The sequence below is a fragment of the Hyperoodon ampullatus genome, assembly GCF_949752795.1.
Source record: "Hyperoodon ampullatus genome assembly, chromosome: 15".
Lineage (NCBI taxonomy): Eukaryota > Metazoa > Chordata > Mammalia > Artiodactyla > Ziphiidae > Hyperoodon > Hyperoodon ampullatus.
Genome location: NC_136928.1, coordinates 64,621,313 through 64,645,303, shown reverse-complemented (window position 1 = coordinate 64,645,303; position 23,991 = coordinate 64,621,313). Strand labels below are relative to the sequence as shown.

The window sequence follows — 23,991 nt, the reverse complement described above, 5'->3', positions numbered from 1 at the left end:
GAAGTAGGGGTGAGGAACAGACTAAAAATATATTCAAACCAGTTATTCACATATGAGTGGATGAAGCACCCACTATACTCCCTGACAGCCTCATCCATTAAATCTGTACTTCTTTGGTTTCCTATGTAATATTTCTTATTTGAATTCTTGGCTCTCTAAACCATGTGCCTATCAGTGTACTGAAATTGTGTAGGATTTGTGAGGGCAAAGGGCAGGCATTGTCCTCAGGATTGACTAGTAAGAAGTACTGCATGTTTGTGTTTTAGGTGCCTTCATGCTAATAGTTTTATCTTTCTCTTTGTCACTTGCACAGTATTGTGCTCTCAGGATAGTCAGATTCCTTAAATGGCAACTGACTGTCCCTAGAGCAAACATCCCCATAGAACCAGCAGGAAGCTACAAGGCATTTTATGACCTAGCCCCAGAATTCATATAGCATCACATCTACAGTACATTATTGGTGGAAGCCATCACTGTCCTCACAGAGTCTAGGGGAGGGAGCATAGACTTCACCTCTTGATGGCAGAAATGTCAACGATATTATAGTATTTTAAAAACTGCCACATTCCTAAAAAGACTGATCAAAAATGATAAATGTCTTATCATTCCTGATTCTACATAAAATAAAGTAACAGAATATTAAGAACATTATGTGAATGAGCTTGAAAATATATATGAAATCAACAAATTACATTCAGAAAAATACAACTGACAAAATCTGATAATAATGAAAACAAATGAAAAAGAAAATTAAAACAGCTTCGTGTCTAATAAAGAGATTGAATCCATAATTAAGAGCCTTCTTACAGCAGTTTTTGGAGGACAATGGCAGCTGCCTGATCTTCCTCATCTTTAAAAAAACAAAAAACATCCAATCAACAAGCAGAGGAAGTAAAACCACATATCACTCATCTCTTCAGCATGACCAGGAGACAAGGCATTTAGAAGGTTCTGGTATTAAGCAGAGAAAGTCTAAAAGGGTTCTTTCTACCCTCCCATCATTGCAAACCTGTGGGTTCTGAGAGTGGGAAGAGACTTAAGAGTAGAGAGGCATGGAAAACTTAGAGGAAGCACAAACAAAAGTATCTCCAGAAAAATTAAAGTCTAACACTAAATGCCAAAATACTGAACACAGGTCTGGACATAGTAGTTCACAGCACAAGATATAAGGAAGTGATTAGAAAGACAGTGGGACCTGAAGATGCCTCAGAGAAGTATTGCTTCTGAGGGAGAATCAGATATATAGAGAAGGGCTAGCTTTCCTTAGAAGTGTGGTTGTGAAGGAAAACAAGGAAATTAAAAATCCTGCAGGAATAAAAAGAGAAGCAAGAAATAACAGTCTTTGCTTACCCCACCCCCAAAATTATACAGCAAAACCCAATAACCATAAAAGGTTTTTAAATTCATAAAAGAAACTTAAGTGGAGGACAGAACTGAAAAACCAAAAAGCCAAAAAATGTACACCATAACACAACACTCCAAACTGAATGGATTATCATTAACTCAACATTTGGGGATATTAAAAAAAAGATACTTTTGAGTGAGAAATACAATGAACAGTAATAGACAAGAAAACAAGGAGAAATATAAGTCAATTGAATTCAAGGAAATAAAAGAACAAAAAGGCAAAATCATGTCAGAAATGAAGAGCGAATTATGAAATATCCAAGAGGAAAATAGAGTAAAATGAAAATAAAGAGCAATACAAGAAAACAGAAAATGACTCAACAGTGAAAAGCTGAAAGCATTTCCTCTAAGATGAAGAACAGGACAAGGATGTCTACTCTCAGCCACTTTTTTTTGTTGGCCATGCCATGCAGCTCATGGGATCTTAGTTCCCTGAACAGGGATTGAACCTTGGCCACAGCAGTGAAAGCGCCGAGTCCTAACCCCTGGACCACCATGGAATTCCCACACTCTTGCCACTTTTATTCAACATAGTCTTGGAAGTCGTAGCCACAGCAATCAGAGAAGAAAAAGAAATAGAAGAAATCCAGATGGGAAAAGAAGTAGTAAAACTGTTTGCAGAAATAGTCACTGTTTGCAGATGACATGGTACTATACATAGAGAATCCTAAAGATGCTACCAGAATCAATAGTGTCAAAATGACTATTCTCCCCAGGGCAATCTACAGATTCAGTGCAATCCCTATTAAATTATCAATGGCATTTTCCACAGAACTAGAACAAAAAAATTTTTTTAATTTGTATGGAAATACAAAAGACCTTGAATAGCCAAAACAATCCTGAGAAAGAAAAACAGATGGAGGAACCACGTGCCCTGACCCTAGACTATACTACAAAGCTACAGTCATCAAAACAGTATGGTACTGGCACAAAAACAGATATATACATCAATGGAACAGGATGGAAAGCCCAGAAATAAACCCACACATACATCTGTGGTCAATTAATCTATGACAAAGGAGGCAAGACTATACAATGAAGAAAAGTCAGTTTCTTCAATAAGTGGTGCTGGTAAAACTGGACAACTACAGGTAAAATAATGAAACTAGAACATTCTCTAATGCCAGACACAAAAACTCAAAATGAATCAAAACCTAAATATAAGATGCGATACTATAAAACTCTTAGAGGAAAACATAGGAAGAAGACTCTTTGACATAAAACACAGCAAGGTCTTTTTCAATCCATCTGCTAGGGTAATGGAAATAAAAACAAAAATAAATTAATGAGACCTAATTAAACTCAAAAGCTTTTTCACAGCAGAGAAAACCATAAATGAAACAAAAAGAAACCCCCCAGAATGGGAGAAAATATTTGCAAACAATGCGACTAACAAGGGATTAATCTCCAAAATTTACAAGCAGCTCATGCAGCTCGATATCGATAAAATGAACAACCCTATCAAAAAATGGTCAGAAGACCTAAATAAATATTTCTCCAGAGAAGACATACACATGGCCAAGAGGCACATGAAAAGATGCCCAACATCACTAATTATTAGAGAAATGCAAATCAAAACTGCAATGAGATATCACATCACACCGATCAGAATGGCCATCATCAAAAAGTCTACAAACAATAAATGATGGAGAGGCTGTGGAGAAAAGGGAATCCTCCTACACTGTTGGTGGGAATGTAAATTGGTACATCCACTATGCAGAACAGTATGGAGGGTCCTTAAAACAGTAAAAATAGAACTACCATATCATCCAGCAATCCCACTCCTGGGCATATATCCAGAGAAAACCATAATCTGAAAAGATACAGGCACCTCAGTGTTCATAGTAGCCAAGACATGGAAGCAACCTAAATGTCCATTGACAGAGGAATGGATAAAGAAGATGTGGTACATATATACAATGGAATATTACTCAGCCATAAAAAGAATGAAATAATGCCATTTGCAGCAACATGAATGGACCTAGAGAGTATCATACTAAGTGAAGTAAGACAAATATCATATGATATCATTTATATGTGGAATCTTAAAAAATTATACAAATGAAGTTATTTACAAGCCAGAAACAGACTTACAGATGTCAAAAACAAACTTAAGGTTAGCAAAGTGGAAACGTGGGGGATGGGGAGGGATAAATCAGGAGCTTGTGATTAACACACACAAACTACTATATATAAGATAGGTAACCAACAAGGACCTACTGTATAGCACAGAGAACTATACTCAATATTTTATAATAACCTATAAGGGAAAAGAATCTGAAAAACAATGAACATATGTGTATGTATAACTGAATCACTTGGCTGCACACTTGAACCTAGCACAACATTGCAAATCAACTATACTCCAACACAATTTTTAAAAAACCAAAAGAAAATAGAGAATGAAAAGGAGGAAAAAAGAAAAAAATTGTCAGAGAGAAAGTAGTTGAAATGGAACCTAGTTAGAGGAGTTCTAACATCTGTATAATTGGGGCCTCTAAAAAAGACAGTCAAAACAATGTAACTTAAATATTACAAGGGTGATATTTTAAAGTACGACCCAAGAAGAATCTTGGGCATAAAAGACGACTGAGAATTCCCTGGGTGGCGCAGTGGTTAAGAATCCGCCTGCCAATGCAGGGGACATGGGCTTGAGCCCTGGTCCGGGAAGATCCCACATGCTGCGGAGCAACCAAGCCCTTGCACCACAACTACTGAGCCTGCACTCTAGAGCCCATGAGCCACAACTACTGAGCCCGTGAACCACAATTACTGAAGCCCACCCACCTAGAGCCCGTGCTTCGCAACAACCCACTGCAATGAGAAGCCCACACACCGCAATGAAGAGTAGCCCCCACTCACCGCAACTAGAGAAAGCCTGTGTGCAGCAACGAAGACCCAACACAGCCAAAAGTAAATAAATAAATTTATTTTAAAAATAAAAAAATAAAAGACAACTGGAGGACTTCCCTGGTAGTACAGTGGTTAAGAATCTGCCTGCCACTGCAGGGGATGCATGTTCAATCCCTGGTCTGGGAAGATCCCACATGCCATGGAGCAACTAAGCCTATGAGCCACAACTCCTGAAACTGCGTGCTACAACTACTGAAGCCCACATGCCTAGAGCCCATGCTCCGCAACAAGAGAAGCCACTGCAATGAGAAGCCCGTCCACTGCAACAGAGTAGCCCCCACTTGCGGCAACTAGAGAAAGCCTGCGCGCATCAACAAAGACCCAACACAGCCAAAAATAAATGAATAAATTTATTTTTAAAAAAATAGTTCATAAAAAAAAAAAAAGATGAGTGGAAAGGCAGTTCCAACACAATAGTATGAGGCGCTCTGTAGACCCACTTCCCAGTAAAACTGGTGAAAATTCTGAAGTAAGTCATTTAAAGTCTCCAGAAATGGTCCGAAAGACATACAGCAAGTGAAGAAACATTTATTCAAGAAAATTTATACCAAGACTCATCGAGAACAATGAGAATCTGTGGTATTTGAAACAAGACACACTTGTTTCCTCCCACCTCCCTGTTCAGCCAGACAGAAACTCTGCTCCAGACTAGTGCAGCCAGGAACACAGGGCGACCCACAATCAGGAGGAATCTGACAGCTCTGAGCATCTCCCTCAGGAGTGGAGGTTTTGAATCCTACATCTAGCACCCCAGCTTTTAACACCTGCACCTGAGAGATGAACCTTCAAAACATCTAACTTTGAAAGCCAGTGGAGACCCATAGGATATAGCAAACTGAGAAATAGTTTTTAAAGGGCCCTGCACACTTATGTGGCTATACTCCAGGACCCAGTGCAGAGGCAGCTGAATGAAAAGCCCCCAGTCTTTCTGTGAAAGGTGGCTATTTGCTTATATTCCTTGCTGTGGCCAGAGGGGCAGGCTTCTAATTAAACACACATCTCAGGGCAGACTGTAATCTAGAAACCTTGGGGGTGGGGGATATCACTCTCCCTCTGGCCCACCTCTGGTCACCAGTGTCTCTGAGAAAGGAGTTTGTATACTTGTCTGGAACTCTGACTTTTGTGGCTGTCACCCAGAAAACACATCCCTTGATAACCTGGCTCTTGTAGCCAGTGAGCTTGAGTTTGGGGGGAGGGGGGAGGTCAATGGGACAGTAGCAAGTAAAGAAAGAGTTCTTAGAGCCAACCATTACTCTAGAGCTTATTTAGCATGGAGGGAGCAGACATAAAAGCCCATCTCCAAGTCTTCTCCTGAAAGAACTATATTTACATACTTTAAAAGCTGCTGCCTGAGGGTTTGACTTCCAATTGGCCTGAATCAAGGTGCTGAGATCCTCCCCCAACAGTGGCATATCCATCCTCAACTACTGGGAGCCACTAAAAATAAAGTAGGCTGCTCGGACAATCACAAAGTTTTAAGAGACAACCAAGAACTAGAGCAGGGTTGAATGATAAGGTTCATCTCCTATAGGAAGACACTCCTACAAGCCTGGGAGAGGTGAGTGTTATATCTAATGCATAGAAACCAACACAGAGAGTCAAGTGAAATTAAGAAACAGAGGAATATATTCCGATTACAGAACAAAACTTTAGGGAAAGATGTTAATGAACTGGAGACGAGTAATTAACCTGGTGGTAAAGAGGTCAAAATTACAGCCCTAAAGATGCTCATTGGGCTCAGGAGAACAATGCATGAGAAGTTTAACAAAGAGATAGAAAATATAAGAAAGAAGTCACAGAGCTGAAGAATATAATAACTGAACTGAAAACGGGGTTTAACAGTTTAAGCAGTAGAAAAGGGTCAGTGAACTTGAAGACAGGGCAGTAGAACATAACCAATCAAAGCAGCAAACATAAAAAATGGAAAACATTGACAATAACTTAAGGGAATTATGGGACAACATCAAGTGGTCCTGCATTTACATTATAGAGGTCCCAGAAGAAGAGAAAAAGAAAGGGGCAGAAAACTTATTTGAAGACACAATGGCCAAAAAGTACCTCAGCCGGGGGAAGGAAACAGATATCCAGATCCAGGAAGCCCAGAGAATTCCAAATAAGATGAACTTAAAGAGCCTCACACCAAGACACATAATTAACTCATTTTTGACAGGGGATTTTTGCAAAAATTAATGCCTGTGGCCAGTGATTTCTATTTTGGTCAGCCAAAAATTAATTGTTATTTCACTAACACTTTGTGGGTTATTACATTCAATAGTTACACCTGACACACCTGTAAAGTCTTCTAATTTTCATGAAATGTTGTCTTCAATCCACTCTTCTACAGAAGCAAAGGAGAATTCTCCAGCACTGAGTTTTATTTTCACTTTCTGTATCAGAATCAATCACTAAGGTTTTTTGTCTTTTTGTTGGTCTAATATTCACATCGTCTGAATCAGAATGATATTCTGAAGAACTGTCTTCTGAGACACTAGTATATATGTCACTCAGACAATCAGAGAAAGTATCTGCATAGAATTCACCGAAAAATTCTTCTTCACTCAGAATTTTGCGATACGTCATTTTTGAAAATTTTACGTTTATAATATACACAAAGTTGGAACAAAAACCTAACGGAGCAAAATGTGAATGATATTGACAATCACAAGTTGTATAATGAACCCTTGATCAATTTTAAGCTCTAACAACTTTGCACAGTGATGTTAATTGTATCACTCTCTAAAAACGTACTGATACGTCTCCTTTCAATAACATTCAGGTAACAAAAGATGTATTAATATGTCTCCAGTCAATAATGTGTTAAAGTGTCAAAATTTAAAGATATGAAGAGAATTTTCAAAGCAGCAAGAGGAAAACAACTTGTTACATACAAGGGAACCCCCATAAGATTATCAGCATATTTTTCAGAAGAACCTTTGCTGACCAGACGGGAGTAGCATGCTATATTCAAAGTGCTGAAAGAAAAAAACTGCCAGTCAAGAAAACTGTATCTGGCAAAGTTGTCCTTCAGAATTGAAGGAGCGAGAGAGTGAGGTTTGTGGACAAGCAAAAACTCAAGGAGTCCATCTCCTCTAGAATGGCCTTACAAAAAAATGTTAAAGAGACTTCTTTAAGCTGAAAAGAAAAGGTGCTAATTAGAACTGGGAAACATGAATGTATAAATATCCTTGGTAAATATAAATATATAGTAAAATTTAGAATAATGTTGTAAAGGTTGTGGGTTAATCACTTCTAAAGCTAGAAGAAAGTTTAAAAGACAAAAGTATTAAAAATAACTATAGCTACAATAATTTTTAAGGGATACGGAAGATAAAAAGATATAAACTGTGACCTCAAAAACATAACATGGTGGGGGAGCAGTAAAAATGTACAGCCTTAGAATGTGCCTCAACTTACGTTGTTATCAACTTAAAACAACTGTTACACATTATTTTATGTCTCATGGTAACCAGAAAGGAAAAAACTGTAGCGGATGCACAAATGATAGAGAAAAAGGACTCTAAGCCCACCACTACAGAAAATCACAAAGGAAGAGAGCAAGAGAGGAAGAAAGGAATAAAGGAATTACAAAACAGCCACAAAACAATTAGCCAAATGGCAGTAAGTACATAGCTATCAATAATTACTTTAAATGTAAGTGGATTAAATTCTTCAGTTGGAAGGCAAAAGTGGCTGATGGATTAAAAAAAACCAAGACCTATCTTTATGGTGTCTATAAGAGACCTACCTCAGGTCTAAGAACACACACAGACTGAAAGTGAAGGGATGGAAAAAGATATCCCATGCAAATGGAAACCAAAAGAAAGCTGAGTTAGCTGTATTTCATATCAGACAAAATAGACTTTAAGACAAAGTCTGTGATAAAAGACAAAGAAGGTCATCATATAATGATGAAGGGGTCAGTCCAACAAGAGTATATAACATATGTAAATATTTATGCACCTAACAAAGGAGCACCTAAATACATAAATGTTAACAAACCTAAAGGGAGAATAGCAATTCAGTAATAGTAGAGGACTTTAATATCCCATTTTCATCAATGGATGATCATCCAGACAGAAAATCAATAAGGAAACATTGGCCTTAAGTCCAGTTGGTCTGACATATGGTTTAATAGACATATATAGAATATTGTATCTCAAAGCAACAAAATGCACATTTTTCTCAGGCTCACATGGAATATTCTCCAGGATAGATCATATGTTAGGCCTCAAAACAAGTTTTATTACATTTAAGAAGGTTGAAATCATGTCAAGGAATCTTTTCCGATCACAATGTTATGAAACTAGAAATCAGTTACAAGAAAAAAAACTGGAAAACTCAAGTATGTGGAGATTAAATAACATACTACTGAACAACCAGTGGGTCAAAGAAGAAATCAAGAGAAATAAAAAAATACCTTGAAACAGAGGGAAATGGAAATACAACACACCAAAACTTATGAGATGCAGCGAAAGTAATTCTTAAAGGGGACTTCAATAAACAGCCTATCTTTATACATCAAGGAACTAGAAAAAGAAGACTAAATAAGGCCCAAAGTTAGAAGGAAGGAAATAAATGAAAGAGAAACTGAAAAGACAATAGGAAAGATCAGCGAAGCTAAGTTGGTTTTTTGACGAGATAAAGGAAACTGACAAAGCTTTAGCTAGATTCACCAAGAAAAAAAGAGAGGACACAAATAAAGCAGAAATGAAAGGGTAGGTGTACAACTGATACCACAGAAATATGAAGAATCATGGGAGATTGCTATGAACGATTATATGCCAGTAAATTGGACAACCTGAAAGAAATGGATAAATTCCTAGAAACATATGACATAGGAATCATGAAGAAATAGAAAGTCTGAACAGACCCATTACTAGTAAGGAGATTGAATCAGTAATCATAAAACCCCCAACAAACAACAAGTTCAAAACCAGATGGCTTCAGTGGTGAATTGTACCCAGCATTTAAAGAACTAATACTAATCCTTCTCAGTCTCTTCCAAAAAATAGAAGATGGGACTTCCCTGGTAATCCAGTGGTTAAGACTCTGTGTTTCCAATGCAGGGGGCACAGGTTTGATCCCTGGTCAGGGAACTAAGATCCCACATGCTACGCAGCGCAGCCAAGAAAAGAAGAAGGAAACAAAAAATAGAAGAGAAGGGAACACTTCGAAAGTCATTTTATGAGGCCAGCATTACCCCGATACCAAAACCAAAGAGGCCACAAGAAAGGAAGATTAGAGGCCAATATCCCTGATGAACATAGATGTAAAAATCCTCAACAAAATGTTAGCAAACCAAATTCAGCAGTATGCTAAAAAGATAATACACCATGATCAATTGGGATTTATCCTAGGGATGCAAAAATTGTTCAACATCTGCAAGTCAATCGATGAGATATACCACATTGACAAAAGGAAGGATAAAAATTGTCTGATCATCTCCATAGATGCAACAAGAACAAAGCATTTGACAAAACTTAACATCCATTGATATTAAAACTTCCAGCAAGGTGGGTATGGAAGGAATGTATTTCAATATATTAAAGGCCATATATGAGAGGCCCACAGCTAACATCAGACTTAATGGTGATGGAAAGCTGAAAGCTTCTTTTCTAAGTTCAGGAGTAAGACAAGGATGCCCATGCGCTCCACTCTTATTCAACATTATATTGGAAGTTCTAGCCAGAGCAATTAGGCAAAGTTAGATAGATTACATACATAGCATCCAAATTGGAAAAAAAGAAGTAAAACCATCACTATTTGCAAATGACGTGGTATTACATATAGAAAACTATGAAGACTCCAGCAAAAAACTGTTAGAACTAATAAATGAATTCAGTGAGGTTGCACAATACAAAATTAATATACAAAAATCTGTTGTGTTGCTATATACTAATAACAAACTAAACAGAAAGAGGAATTAAGAAAACAATCCCATTTACAATGGCACCAGAGAATAAAATAGGAATAAAGGAGGTGAAATACTTGTACCCTGAAAATTATACAGTGTCAATGAAAGAAGCTGAAGTAGACAAATAAGATATTTGTGCTCATATCTGAAAGGAAAGATATTCTGTGCTCATGGATTGGAAGAATTAGTATTGTTTAAAAGTCCACACTGTCCAAAGCAATCTACAGATCCAGTGCTATCCCTATCAAAATTCCAATGGCATTTTTTGATAGAAATAGAACAAACAGCCCTAAAATTTGTATGAGACCACAAAGACTCAGAATAGCCAAAGCAGTCTGGAGAAAGAAGAACAAAGCTAGAGATATAATGCTCCCTGATTTCAGACTAGTTAAAAAACTGTAGTAATCAGAACAGTATGTCATTGGCATAAAAACAGACACATAGATCAGTACCAAAGAATACAGAGCCCAGAAATAAACCCACACATATATGGTCAATTAATTTATGACAAAAGAGCCAAGAGTATACAATAAAGAAGGGATAGTCTTTTCAATAAATGGTGTTTGTTATGAAAACTGGACTACTATATTGCACTGTACACAAAAATTAACTCAAAATGGATTAATGACCTGAACATAAGACCTGAAAGCTTAAAAATCCTAGAAGAAAAAATAGTTGGCAAGCTTCTTGACATTGGTGCTGGTGATGACTTTTTGGATTTGGTACCAAAAGCAAAGGAAACAAAAGCAAAGATAAGTGGTACTATATCAAACTGAAAATCTTCTGCACAACAGAGGAAACTATCAACAAGATGAAAAGGCAACCTATGGAATGGGAGAAAATATTTGCAAGTCATATATCTGACAAAGGGTTAATATCCAAAATATATGAATAACTCATACAACTCAACAGCAAAATAACAATCCAATTAAAAAATGGGCAGAGGAGATCAATGGACATTTTTCCAAAGGTGACATACAAATGGCCAACAGGTGCATGAAAAGGTGCTCAACAGCACTAATCATCAGGAAAATGCAAATCAAAACTATGAGATACCACATTCACACCTGTTAGAATGGCTACTGTCAAAAAGCTGAGCAATAACAACTGTTGGTGAGGCTATAGAGAAAAGGGAACCCTTGTGCATTGTTGGTAGGAATGTACATTGGTGTAGCAGCTATGGAAAACAATATGGAGGTTCCCCCAAAATTAAAAATAGAACTACCATATGATCTGGTAATTCTGCTTCTGGGTATTTATTGGAGGAAAACAAAAGCACTAACTTGAAAAGATATCTGCACCCCCATGTTCACTGCAGCATTATTTACAATAACCAAGACATGGAAACAACTTGTGTCCATTGGTAGATAAAGAAAATGGTAAATATAGACAGTAGAATATTACTCAGCTATAAAAAAAAGATATCCCATAATTTATATCACCTGGATGGACTTTGAGGGCATCATGCTAAGTGAAAAGTCAGGTAGAGGAGAACAAATACAACATGCTTTCACTTATTTGTAGAGTTTCCCAAAATAAAAAAAAACAATAAAATAAGATAAAATAAAATTCCCCAAAAACCCAACTGAATAGATACAGAGAGGCCAGGATTTGGGGGTAGGCAAAATGGGTGAAGTTGCTCAGAAGGCACAAAATTCCAGTCATAAAATAAGTTATGCAGATGTAATGTACAGCATGGTGACTATAGTTAATAATACTCTTGTATATTTGAAAGTTGCTGAGAGTAGATGTTAAAAGTTCTGATAAGGAAAATATTTGTAACTATGTGGTGATAGATATTAACTTAGACACACTGTGGTCATTTCGTGACATGTACATATATGGAATCATTTTGTTGTACACCTAAAACTAATGTAATATTATGCATCAGTTACATCTCAGCTTAAAAAAGAAGTAGTACAGCTTTATTGGTTGGTGTGAGGATTAAATTAAATGCCAGTAGAGTGTTATTTGCTGCTGCCTGTTATTTCTGCAGTTCCTTTTGGGACACCCACCCTCCCACCTTTTGCCTTACAGATATCCATATTAGACCTCTGGTTTTTCTAGTGTCTCACAGACCCATGTTCTCTTTCCCTGACCACCTAATCTTTACTTCCTCCTATTCTGCAATGGTATACTCATTTAAAAAAAAAATAAATGTATGTATTTTTATTCACGTATTTTTGGCTGTGTTGGGTCTTTGTTGCTGCACGCAGTCTTTCTCTAGTTGCAGTAAGCAGGGGCTACTACTCTTCGATGCAGTGTGTGGGCTTCTCACTGCGGTGGCTTCTCTTGTTGCAGAGCACGGGTGCTAGGTGCGCTGGCTTCAGTAGTTGTGGCTCGCGGGCTCTAGAGCGCAGGCTCAGTAGTTGAGGCGCACGGGCTTAGTTGCTCCACGGCATGTGGGATCTTCCCGGACCAGGGCTCGAACCCGTGTCCCCTGCATTGGCAGGTGGATTCTTAACCACTGCACCACCAGGGAAGTCCCTATACTCATTTTTAACATTGTTAAACTGTCTTCTCTCTTGTTTGAGTTTCTGTGTAAGTATTTCATTCTTAGCTTTCCCATTTTCTTTCCCCAAAAGATATAAGCTCCTTACAGTGTCTCTCACCATTGTAGGCTCTTAAAGTATTTGTAAACTTGATAGGATTTCATAAAAATGCAAACCATTAATGAGAACAGATTTTGGATTGAAGAAAAAACCGATTTTAGAACCTTTAAAGTGAATAAGTGCAAAGTAAATTAAGCAAGGCAAAAGTATAGGCAGGAAAAATAAAACAGAATGTGTTTGCAAATGGAGTATTAATGTTGGAGTTTGCGAGGAAAATGAAAGAAAGGGAAGAGAATGGATGTGTCCTATTGGTCAGCTCTATCCTGCTTCAGACTATGCTTAGACTTAGCTTGTTGACACTTGCCATGACTTCAGGGTGTATTTAATGTTGCTATGCATAATTATTTCTAAATAAATGTTTGCTTACCAGAGTTTGGAATATAATTATCTGGTTCCTTTAGTTCATTTACGAATGACCAAAGGGAAATAACATTATATATCTGTAGTGCCAGTTTGGAGAATGGATGAGAATTTAGAATTTGAAAGTTTTTTCTTAAAGTGTGGAAGTAACAGACTTACCTAACAGGCTAGGGAAGAAACCATTAAGAGTGTTTAGATTCCAATTCACGTTGTAAAGAGTTTTGGTAAGCTAAGCTAACTAAACTGTTTTGAGTCTGCTAAGGTATGTGAAATTAGATGTTAAGGAAAAAATGTCTGATAGTTAGATTTCAACTATTTATAATGGTGGTTTAGACATAGGTTTTTATTTTTAGTGAACTTCATAACCACTTAGTAACAACGCAGGAAATATGAAACCCAGAGGTGTCATGAAAAGTCCATTTGCCTGGTGTTTTTGTACCAGGAAATTCGTGTGCCATCTGGCCCACCCAGCTCATGGCTCCTTGGTTTTTCTGGATCAATAGTTAATCACACTTGAGTGGCAAAAGGGTTTGAGGCTTTTAGAAAGCACAACAAGAGGAGTAAACGTTAAACGGATAGTGATTTAAAAAGTTGCCAAGTCATGGATTAAACTAAAACTCTCCCTGACATATACCTCATGATTTCAAATTAGATTGTCATATAATCCTACTGTTCTCAAACTGCAACATAAGGTAGTGGTGAAAAAACTAGGAACAACCACAAATTGTGAAATATATCTAGATTGTTCCAGAATGAGATCAGGGAGAAGAAAGAAGTAACAGCATGGCCTCTGATGAATGCTTTTATCCACTCTGTTTGTTCAAGGCATGCAAAGTCTGAGTGTATCCTTACAGGCTCCTGTGGTGGTCCTGTTTTAGCTGGATAATTGAAACTGGGTCAGAGGCTTTTCCTAAGTCCAGCCTCCCTGAGTATAACCTGTCTCCCAAAATATTAAAATTTTTTTGGTCAAATCTGATTTATAAAAATAATTTAATTTTAAATCTGGAATTTAAAAAATATGCCTTTGGCATTTTATAAGTATTCTTCTCTTTTTAAAGACCATGAGTAAAAACTACTCGGTTAAAATCTATTGTACACCTTGCCCAATACACTGGAGAAACAGTGGTTATAGCGTATGCTGCTATTACACATGAACATGCTGCAAAACAGGTATCATACATTAGTTGGAAAGATAATCCATTTTATGTGGTCAAAATTTCAGTTTTAACTGTATTTAATGTATAAGTGTTAGATGTAAATTCATTTAAAGATATTTCTCACACCGTTTTAAGAATCACTAAATTTACTGAAGTCACCTTAATTTTATTAACTATTATATAGTAAGTACAAAGAATGGATAATTTTCTATTTGAGATATTTACAGTTTATCATACCCAACTTTATCTTTGGTGAGAGGGAAAACTCTCCCTCTCCTACCCAGCTTCCTCCTAGTTAAAATGGACATTCACTAAAACTAGAACCATCTTTAAGCCATGAATGTCTTTGACACCATTCAGTTTGGTGGACCCTTTTAAAATTTGACAACACTTCATGCTGCTCTCCTATTTTACAACTCAGAGAATAAGATGAATACATTTCTCTATTGAAGTAAGACTCTCCTCAAGAGTCGGTATCAGTAACACCCCATTCCTACCAGTTTCTTCGGTATACCTGAGGCATCAGTTTTATTACCTGCATCAGCTAAGTGAGGAATTACTAGTTACTAGTCACCCTGAGTAACAAGCTGCTTGAGATTTCCTGGAAGGAATCTTTACAGCAGGGGTCCCCAACCCCTAGGCCGAGGACCGGTACCAGTGTGTAGTCTGTTAGTACCCGGACCGCACAGCAGGAGGTGAGCAGCGGGTGAGCGAGCCAAGCTTCATCCGCCGCTCCCCATCGGTCTCATTGCCGCCTAAACCATCACCCCCTCCCCGCCACCCCCGTCCGTGGAAAAATTGTCTTGCACGAAACTGGTCCCTGGTGCCAAAAAGGTTGGGGACCGCTACTCTACAGCACATATATTTGACACTCCCTCTGTGACCTATCTTCAAAGGCGGCTTTTAGTCAAGGATTCCTGGCTACTTAATTACTAAACTGTAGTTCTTACTCTTACAGCAAATTTTCTTGTCACCTGGCCACAAGAGACTGATACTTTATTGCTTCCTACTGTTATCTAAATCATGGAAGGTTTCACAGCACCCTTCTTTCCTGTGTTGTTGCATTTGTTACTAAATACCTAAAGGCCAGAGAGGATGTTTTACTATTTTAAACAATGTATTTCTATGATACACACATCCCATGACAGAGAATGAAAATTGCCTTCCTCAGCCTCCTATCAGCCAGTCCCACCAAAGGGACCTAATAGGGAGACTCTTTGTGAGAAGGCTCTGGGAAAGATTTTCCTCCTTAATAAGAGAAAAGAGGTTCATGAAGGGACAATGCCTCTTCTTTCCTACTTTGGGACATTATTGTGAGAGTACATCATACTTGGAGCTCCTGCAATCATCTTGCATCCAAGAGGATGGCCAAATAGAATGTGAGAGCCTGGCTTCTGAACCAGCCTTGGGGCCAGACTTCATTTTACGTGAGACACATACACCCAGAGTGTTTATATGACTTTCAGATTGGTATTGTTATTTATAGCCCAAAGCATCCTGATACATACAGCTTCTTTCCCACATTTCACCAATCTATAAAGAAAAGTATCCAACGATTGATTTAGTCATCCAGTAAATGTTATTATAATGGTTATCGTGAATTAAGATTTTTATGAAAACTGTCAGAAGAAATATAGTAGACAGTATATTAAAATATTTTAGCTCTATGGCTAGATATCACATACAACTCTGTGTATTTTCAGATACGTAACAGATCATTTTCATCTTAGCTCTTCTACTGCTAGTTGAAAAATAAGTTTTTGTAGTTGTTGACTTTGTAGTTTCAGTTGCCAGGGTTGCTTGGCTGAGATGAGTTTGATGCTTTTTTTTTTTCTTTTTGCCAGGGAGGGAGGGAAACCCATTGGGAACAAAGGTTTATTTTAGTTAAGTCATATGCCAGGCAGTATACCAGGATTATACTTCTTTCTAGAATTACATTGAGAACTAAGTAATTTTTTATGATTGTACTGAGATCTAAGTAACTTAAATGAAGCTTTTGTTTTGACTGTGTTAGCTGAGTTCTTAACAAAGCTCAAGTTCTGAGCTGTGTGGAAGTTGACAGATTCTTTGGTTGGGAGACATGGTTCTGGGCTTTAAGGTTATTCAGTCAGTTACTTACTGGAGTTATACTACGGTTGTTTACCTAAATTAGAGATGTGTACCATCTCTAATACCTCAGTCAGCTGCACTGCTTCAGGCTGCGAGGCATTCCAGATGTGAGCTGTGAAGCATATTTTGACTCTAGGCCTTTCAGTACCCTCAGTTGTACTGAAAATTGAAGAATTTCTTTGCCTAAATTAATAAGTAGATTCTAAAAACTACCTAAAATGCATGTTTTCATAACGGCAATTTTAGGAGAGAGAAGTAAAAGAATTTGGGGGGAGCTTTAGGGTTTTCTGTCCACTTTGCATTTAGTAGAGAAGCACAAATAAAGTCAATCTTACAATGATCAATTTGAGCCAACTTTGTAAAAGGGTGTTTTACAATAATAGTAAAAAAAAAAAAAAAAAATAGGAGAGATGGACCCAATGTACTTTATAGTTTGTTTTTCAACCTTAATTTCAATAGATACTTGATTCTAGCGCCTTCAGTTTTTCTTTCACTTGTGGCTAAATAAGTACCTATAAATCGTAATGATTTTTTTTTTTTTTTTGCGGTATGCGGGCCTCTCACTGTTGTGGCCTCTCCCGTTGCGGAGCACAGGCTCCGGACGCGCAGGCTCAGCGCCCATGGCTCATGGGCCCAGCCGTTCTGCGGCATGTGGGATCTTCCTGGACCGGGGCACGAACCCATGTCCTCTGCATCGGCAGGCGGACTCTCAACCACTGCGCCACCAGGGAAGCCCCCGTAATGATATTTTTAAAGAGAAAGGCAGCATTGTAATACTGGGGAAAAATTGAATTAGCTGTTGTATTTATTATATATGTCATTGTTAAGGGAGTTTACGAAACCCAGTGTGGCCTTTTTTCCCTTGTTTATTCTTGTCCTTAAATCTTATGGGAGTTATTTTCCTTATGCTTGAAGTCAGATATTTCTGAGAGTCATAGAATAGTGTAATGAATACTAGGCAGGGACATATCATGTAGCCAAGATTTAACATGTCCTTCCACAATAAAAATAATGTCTCAACTATATCTTAGAAATGTGGTTACTGATAATCTTCAACTATTACAATCAAATAAACGGCATAGTAAGTGAATCCCAAGTAAGAACACTTAGGTCTTTGATTTTAGAATGCAAAATAGCTGTTATTCATGTATTTTTTAATTAAACAGTAGTTTGCATTAACATTAGATGTTCTAAAATACCTTTTTATATGGAATAATTTTAGATTTATTGAATGTTTGCAAAGACAGTACAGAAAATTTTCCTATTTTCACCCATCTTCCCCTGATGTTAACCTCTTACACAGCTATGGAACATTTGTCAAAACAAAAGATTAACATGGGTACAATACTATTAACTAAACTATATACTTTATTTAGATTTCACCAGTGTTTCCACTAATGTCCTTTTTCTGTTCTGGGATCCAATTGAGGATCCCCCCCCTTTATTTTTTTAAGTCACCATGTCTCCGTAGTCTTCCTCCATTCTGTGGCAGTCTGTCTTTATTTTAGTGCTTTTGAAGAGAACTGGTCAGATATTTTGTAGAATGTCCCTCATTTTTAGTTTGTTTTGCATTTGTTTTTCATGACATTTTCTCATGATTAGTTGGGGGTTTTGGGAAAAAGCCCCATGGGTATGAAGTGACTTTCTCATCTCATCAGGAGGGTTCATGATATCAACCTGGCTTATCATGGGTGATGTTAACTGTAATCATTTGGTTAAGGTGGTGTCTGCCAGGGTTCTGCACCACAAAGTTAATGTTTTCTCCTCTCTCTCTGTATTTTATTCGGTAGGGCTGGTTGTGGGCAGGGGGAATTAAGCTTCACCTCCTTGGAGTGGGGAGCATCTACATATTTTATTTGCAATTCTGTGAAGGAGATTTGTCCCTTCTCAGTCATTTAATTATGCCGATATGAACTTATCAATATTTATTTTATTCTTTGGGTTATAATCCAGTACTATTGTTATTTATTTTGTTGCTGAAATTGTTCCAGCTTTGGCCATTGGGAGTTTTTGCAGGTTGGCTCTTACGTCCTTTTGGGTCCCCATATTTCTTTTTTTCTTTTAATCATTTTCTTATTTTCTGGTGGTACAAGATTCTTGTATTTTTCCCTGCCCCAGCCCTAGACTCAGCATTTTCCTAAGGAACCCTAGTTCCTTTGATTAAAGAAAGGTGTTAGAAACTAAGATCTGGGCACTGATTGTGCTCTGTATTAGTTTTCTATTACTGCTTGTACCATGAATGGAATCACCTTAAACCACACATATTTATTATCTCACAGTTCTGGAGGTCAGAAGTCTGATGTGGGGCTCATTGGGCTAAAATCAAGGCATTTGCAGGACCAAATCCTTTCTGTAGGCTCTGTGTAGAGTCTGTTTCCTTGACATTGCCAGTTTCTATTGGTCACCCACATTCTTTGGCTCCTGGCTCCCTTCCTCCATCTTTAAGGCCAGCAAGAACCCGTTGAGTCCTCCTCACATTGCCTCACTCTGACACTGAGTCTTTCCCTGCCTCCATCTTCCACTTTTAAGGACCTTTTTTATGATTACATTGGGCCCCCCAGGCTAATCCAGGATAATCTCCCTATTTTAAATTCAGCAGATTAGCAACCGTAATTCTTCTTTGCCATGTAATGTATTCACACTTCTGGGAATTAGGATGTGGATATCTTTTGTGGGGGCATTATTCTGCCAACCACATGCTGGTGGCTACTGCCTCTCTCAGTGTATAGAGCTAGTAATATACGTAGCTTAGGAATCAGTTTTGCAACAGGAACAGATCTCAGATGGCACTTCATCTATAATATTGATTAAATGGCAAATCTCACATAGTATGAAAAACAGGTTTTTGGTTCCACCATAGGGTAGACCCTGAAACTGTAATCATAACCAAGAAATCGCATCTTGCCAACCAAAAGCCATCAATAAATAGGTATTTCATCAGTGTCAAGCAAGACTTTCTACTCTCTGCAGGTAGATGTAATCATCTCTTTGTGGAGTCTAGTGAAATTTGCAGTAAGGGTGGTTTTATCCATTTTGTGTTTTTTCAAATTTGAAATTATATTTAGAATTGAGTTTCCTTTAGGATATTATTTAATTGTCTGCTCATATTTTATACTTTGATTTCTGTCTTGTATTTTCAGCACAAGCACATTTGAAACCTAATGATATAGGCATGCTTTAAAAGGATTATTACAGGAAAAAGTCATAGAATTGATTATCTGCCTCCTCTCAATGTTTTTAAAAGCCAGAGCCTCATGTAAGTTAATCATCTTAGATGAGGGATATAGAGAGCATTACCTAATTTCAAATGTGAGTTCAAAGAGGACAGAGCTTCCCTAACTTGGTGTAGCATTTTGCTAAATGCTTACATAGGTTGAAATTCTGAGAAATAGAACTTACTTGTTCTGGATTTATTTGTATAACCATTGTTATGCACAACCACACAGTCAGCAAACATAGTATTTGCTTATGACTGTTGTGATACGAGTTTATATAAAATTTGCATCTGTTAATATTATCACTCATTTTCATTTAATAGAGAGGCCTATGGGTAACATTCCCTTGGTTGCATCCACACCCTCTATTCAGGATTGAAAATACGTTGAAGAGAACAGTTTGTTTTATCTCTTGCACATTGCTTTTTGTTTCTGGTATTGCATTCATAGTCCCATAGTAAATACTATAATGAATTAATAAGTACATGGACAACAATGATGAATTAATCTATTTTTGAAGTTCAGTTTTTAGTACAATAGGTGAGTAGTATAGATATTTTTATGATTCTCTTAACTACAGTTGACCCTTGAACAACACAGGTTTGAACTGCATGGGTCCATTTACCTGTGGTTTTTTTTTCCAATAAATACGTACTACAGTACCATACAATTTGTGGTTGGTTGAATCGTGGATGCGTAACCATGGATATGGACGGGATGACTGTAAAGTTACAAGTGGATTTTAGGCTGTGCTTGGGGGTAGGCACCTCTAACCCCCATGTTGACCAGGGGTTAACTGTATATTCATCTACACTAAAATGAAAAACGGATGAATGGATAAAGAAGATGTGGCACATATATACAATGGAATATTACTCAGCCATAAAAAGGAACGAAATTGGGTCATTTGTAGAGACGTGGATGAACCTAGAGACTGTCATACAGAATGAAGTAAGGTCAGAAAGAGAAAAGCATATGTTGTATATTAGCACATATATGTGGAATCTAGAAGAATGGTACAGATGAATCGGTTTGCAAGGCAGAAATAGAGACACAGATGTAGAGAACAAACGTATGGACACAAAGGGGGAAAAGTGGTGGTGGGGTGATGGTGGGATGAGTTGGGAGAATGGGATTGACATATATACACTAATATGTATAAAATGGATAACTAATAAGAACCTGCTGTATAAAAAATAAATAAAACAAAAAATAACAAAAAAAAAGGAAAAAAATGCTGAAAAGGGCTTACTTTTTATGGAGAAAGAATGCATAATGTTAAAAATACACTCAAGTAAATTGGTTGTTGTTTTTTTTTTTCCTAGCCAACTCTAAAACTTGATAAAAGAAAATTTAAGCCAAGGAAAACCAGGTTCTAAAATTATGGAATACCTCTGGACAATAGAGTATGCTTAGAGATTACTCCTGTCTGCTTTGAGAATGCAGTGCTGGTAACGTAAATGGGCTTTTTGAAAGAAGATGGTGGTAACAGAGCCATGCCAGCATCCACAGGATCTATTTTTATAAACCTGCCAGGCTCTCAGTACTTGTCTGAGAAATTCAGGTGATAGACAGAATGTCCTCCAATGGAAAAAGTATAAAACAGGCAAGTTATATAGACTAATTTCAAATGACAGGATCAGTTGCAGTGTCATTTATCAGCCCATAGACTTATGAAATAAATGTCATAAAACTGTATGAGGACCTCAAGAATGTTAAGAAAAATCTGGATATTGCTTTAAACGTGAATAACATGTGTATTGATGGCAATGAAATGAGAAGAAAAAGACTCACGAGGTCTTCCTGTGCTTTTTATGAGAGGGAGAAAACATTTAAGCTAAAGGGAGTAAAACAGATTCAAAAGCATTAGTGATGTATAATGTATAAATGGAACATGAGAAGGCAAAGCACAAAGGGGAAGAATCATCATATCTTCAGAGGAGAGGTCCAAGAGGCTGACTGATTTAGTCATTTTACTTCCCTTTCTGGGATTTCTGAAACATATACATAATATTTGAAAAGTTTTATGGCACAGCCCCATGGGTTTTCCTACTGCTCCCTCCCCCCAAGGGAGCAACAGATATTCTCACTTGGAATGGTGAAATACACTCAACCTGTCAGTATTGTTCAGTCTAGAACATCCTTTACAAATATGAGGACAATGCAGAATTAACATTTGAGAAAAATACACAGCTTTAAATAAAGTCTAAGAATAAACTCTCTGAGGAATAGACATTTCTCTGAGGAGAATTTATACTGTGTTTTACTAATACCCTTAGAGAGATTCAAGTATGTATTGCAAAGAGTCTGTTTAGTACAGTGGTTAAAAACATCAGCTTTGGAGCCAGACTGCCTGCATTTGAAACCTGATTTTACCACTTACTAGTTCTCTGAGTCTCAGTGTGCCTTAGTTTCCTCATCCATAAGATAGGAATAATAATTTTACCTAATTCACAAAGTTGTCTTGATAATTAATTGAATTAATTAATGAAAAATGCTTACAACAGTACTAGACACATAGTAACCATTCAATAAACATTTTTTTAAAATTACTCCTCTTTGTACTTGTCATAGCTTATTACAGTTTTAGCTATTTGTCCATAAAATTTGAAAATTAAAGAGTTGATTGCTGAAATAAACTCAATTAGTAGACTAGAAACAGCTAAAGATCAAATTAATGAGTTAGATGACCAAGCTAAAAGATTTTCCTTAAACACAGCATCAAATGAAGGGAGATAAAAAGTATGAGAGGACAAAACCAGAAGTTTTAGCATCTATCTAAGAGAAGTTCCAAATAGAAAGTCTGAGAGAATGAAGAAGAGAAAAAATAGTGTTTTCTTAAATAATGGAAGAAATATTCCCAAAGTTAAAGAGACTCATATTGGAAGAGTGTACCAGCTGCTGAGCAGAATTAATGAAAAAGTTGTATACTGGTGAAGTCTCACAAAACCAAGGATAAAGAGAAAATAAAGCTTCCAGAGGGAAAAAAATTATCTACTGAAATTAGATTGATATCAGACTTCTATAAGAAGACTGTGGGAAAAACAGCTTTGAAATTCTGAGGGGAAAATGATTTAAAAATCTCAAGTTCTGTTTTAAGCCAAGCTAGCCTCCAAAATTGAGAACAACAAAAAAAATACATTTCATAAATGCAAAAACTCAAACATTTTTTTGAAACAAGTTCCTTAAGGAGGACTAACAGAAGGACATAGGATATAAGAAACAATGGTAAGAAGAGAAGCCAACAAACTTAACCCGAGTCAAGTCTAAATAATGAAAATTGCTCTGTGAGCATAAGGAATAGTAGTAGTAATAATAATAGCAATTTGGAGGAACTATTGGATGATTTCTACAAATCTTGGAAGAGGGACAAGAGAAAAGCATAATTTTTTGTTTGGGGGAAGATTATTAACTCAAAGTTGATAGAATTATTTAAGTTTAAATGTTTGTAAAAATAGAAAGGTGAAAAAATTTTAAGCATGACCTTTAAAATAATAAAACAGAGTTTATAATTTCCAAAACACTAGCGTAGGGCTGGGCAATTGTGAATGGGAACATTTTTGGGTACATTTTTATGTTCCTTGATGCAATATCCTTGGTATTACTGTAACTTCTTAATCATAATAATGACAATAACTATTACATATTGAATACTTTGTGCTAAATAATCTTAATTTGTTTCTTACAACAACAACTATCAGGTAAATACTGTTTCAGCATTATGCTTATTTTTACATTTGGGGTCAATGAGGGACAAAGGCTTAAAGCTGAATAGCTGGTTTGTGGTGGAACTATGATTCTAACCCAGGCAATCTCATTCCAGAGTTATACCGCCTACAGACTGCACTGTGGATGTAGGTGTCGTCAGGTAAAAGAGGAGACATGTAAGAGGGGGCAAGTGTGGGATCAATTCCAGTACAGGTGGATATGACTGACAATACAGTGGGTGAGCAGCAACTGGACACATTATCAGCAAGGATTATTTGGGAATATGCTTATTTATATTTGTAGAATACAGTATTCTAGTTTGGACTTAATTCAAACCAAATAAAGTCCTACAGATTTTAAAATCATGATTCAATGATAATTTTATATATTCTTAGGGTACTACTGTATTTACTAAATGATAATAACTATTATTTTAGTTGTGTTTTTAAGAAACTACCACTCATCCCCTCTAGCTGAACTAGTAAAAGTATATTGTAAAGATACACGTGACAATAAGGGAGATGGACTCTTGTGGGATATCCAAGAGGTGAACCAAAGACTGGCCAACCATTGTGGAAGACTATCTTTTGTTCTTG

General features: G+C 37.0%; 1 protein-coding gene across 1 annotated transcript in view; it reads left to right on the top strand.

The window, feature by feature from the left end:
- The window catches only part of LCLAT1 (lysocardiolipin acyltransferase 1), a gene marked incomplete at its 3' end in the record, with an annotated part of 111,612 nt that overhangs the window by 12,248 nt on the left and 75,373 nt on the right, over positions 1-23,991 (top strand). The window lies entirely within an intron of this gene.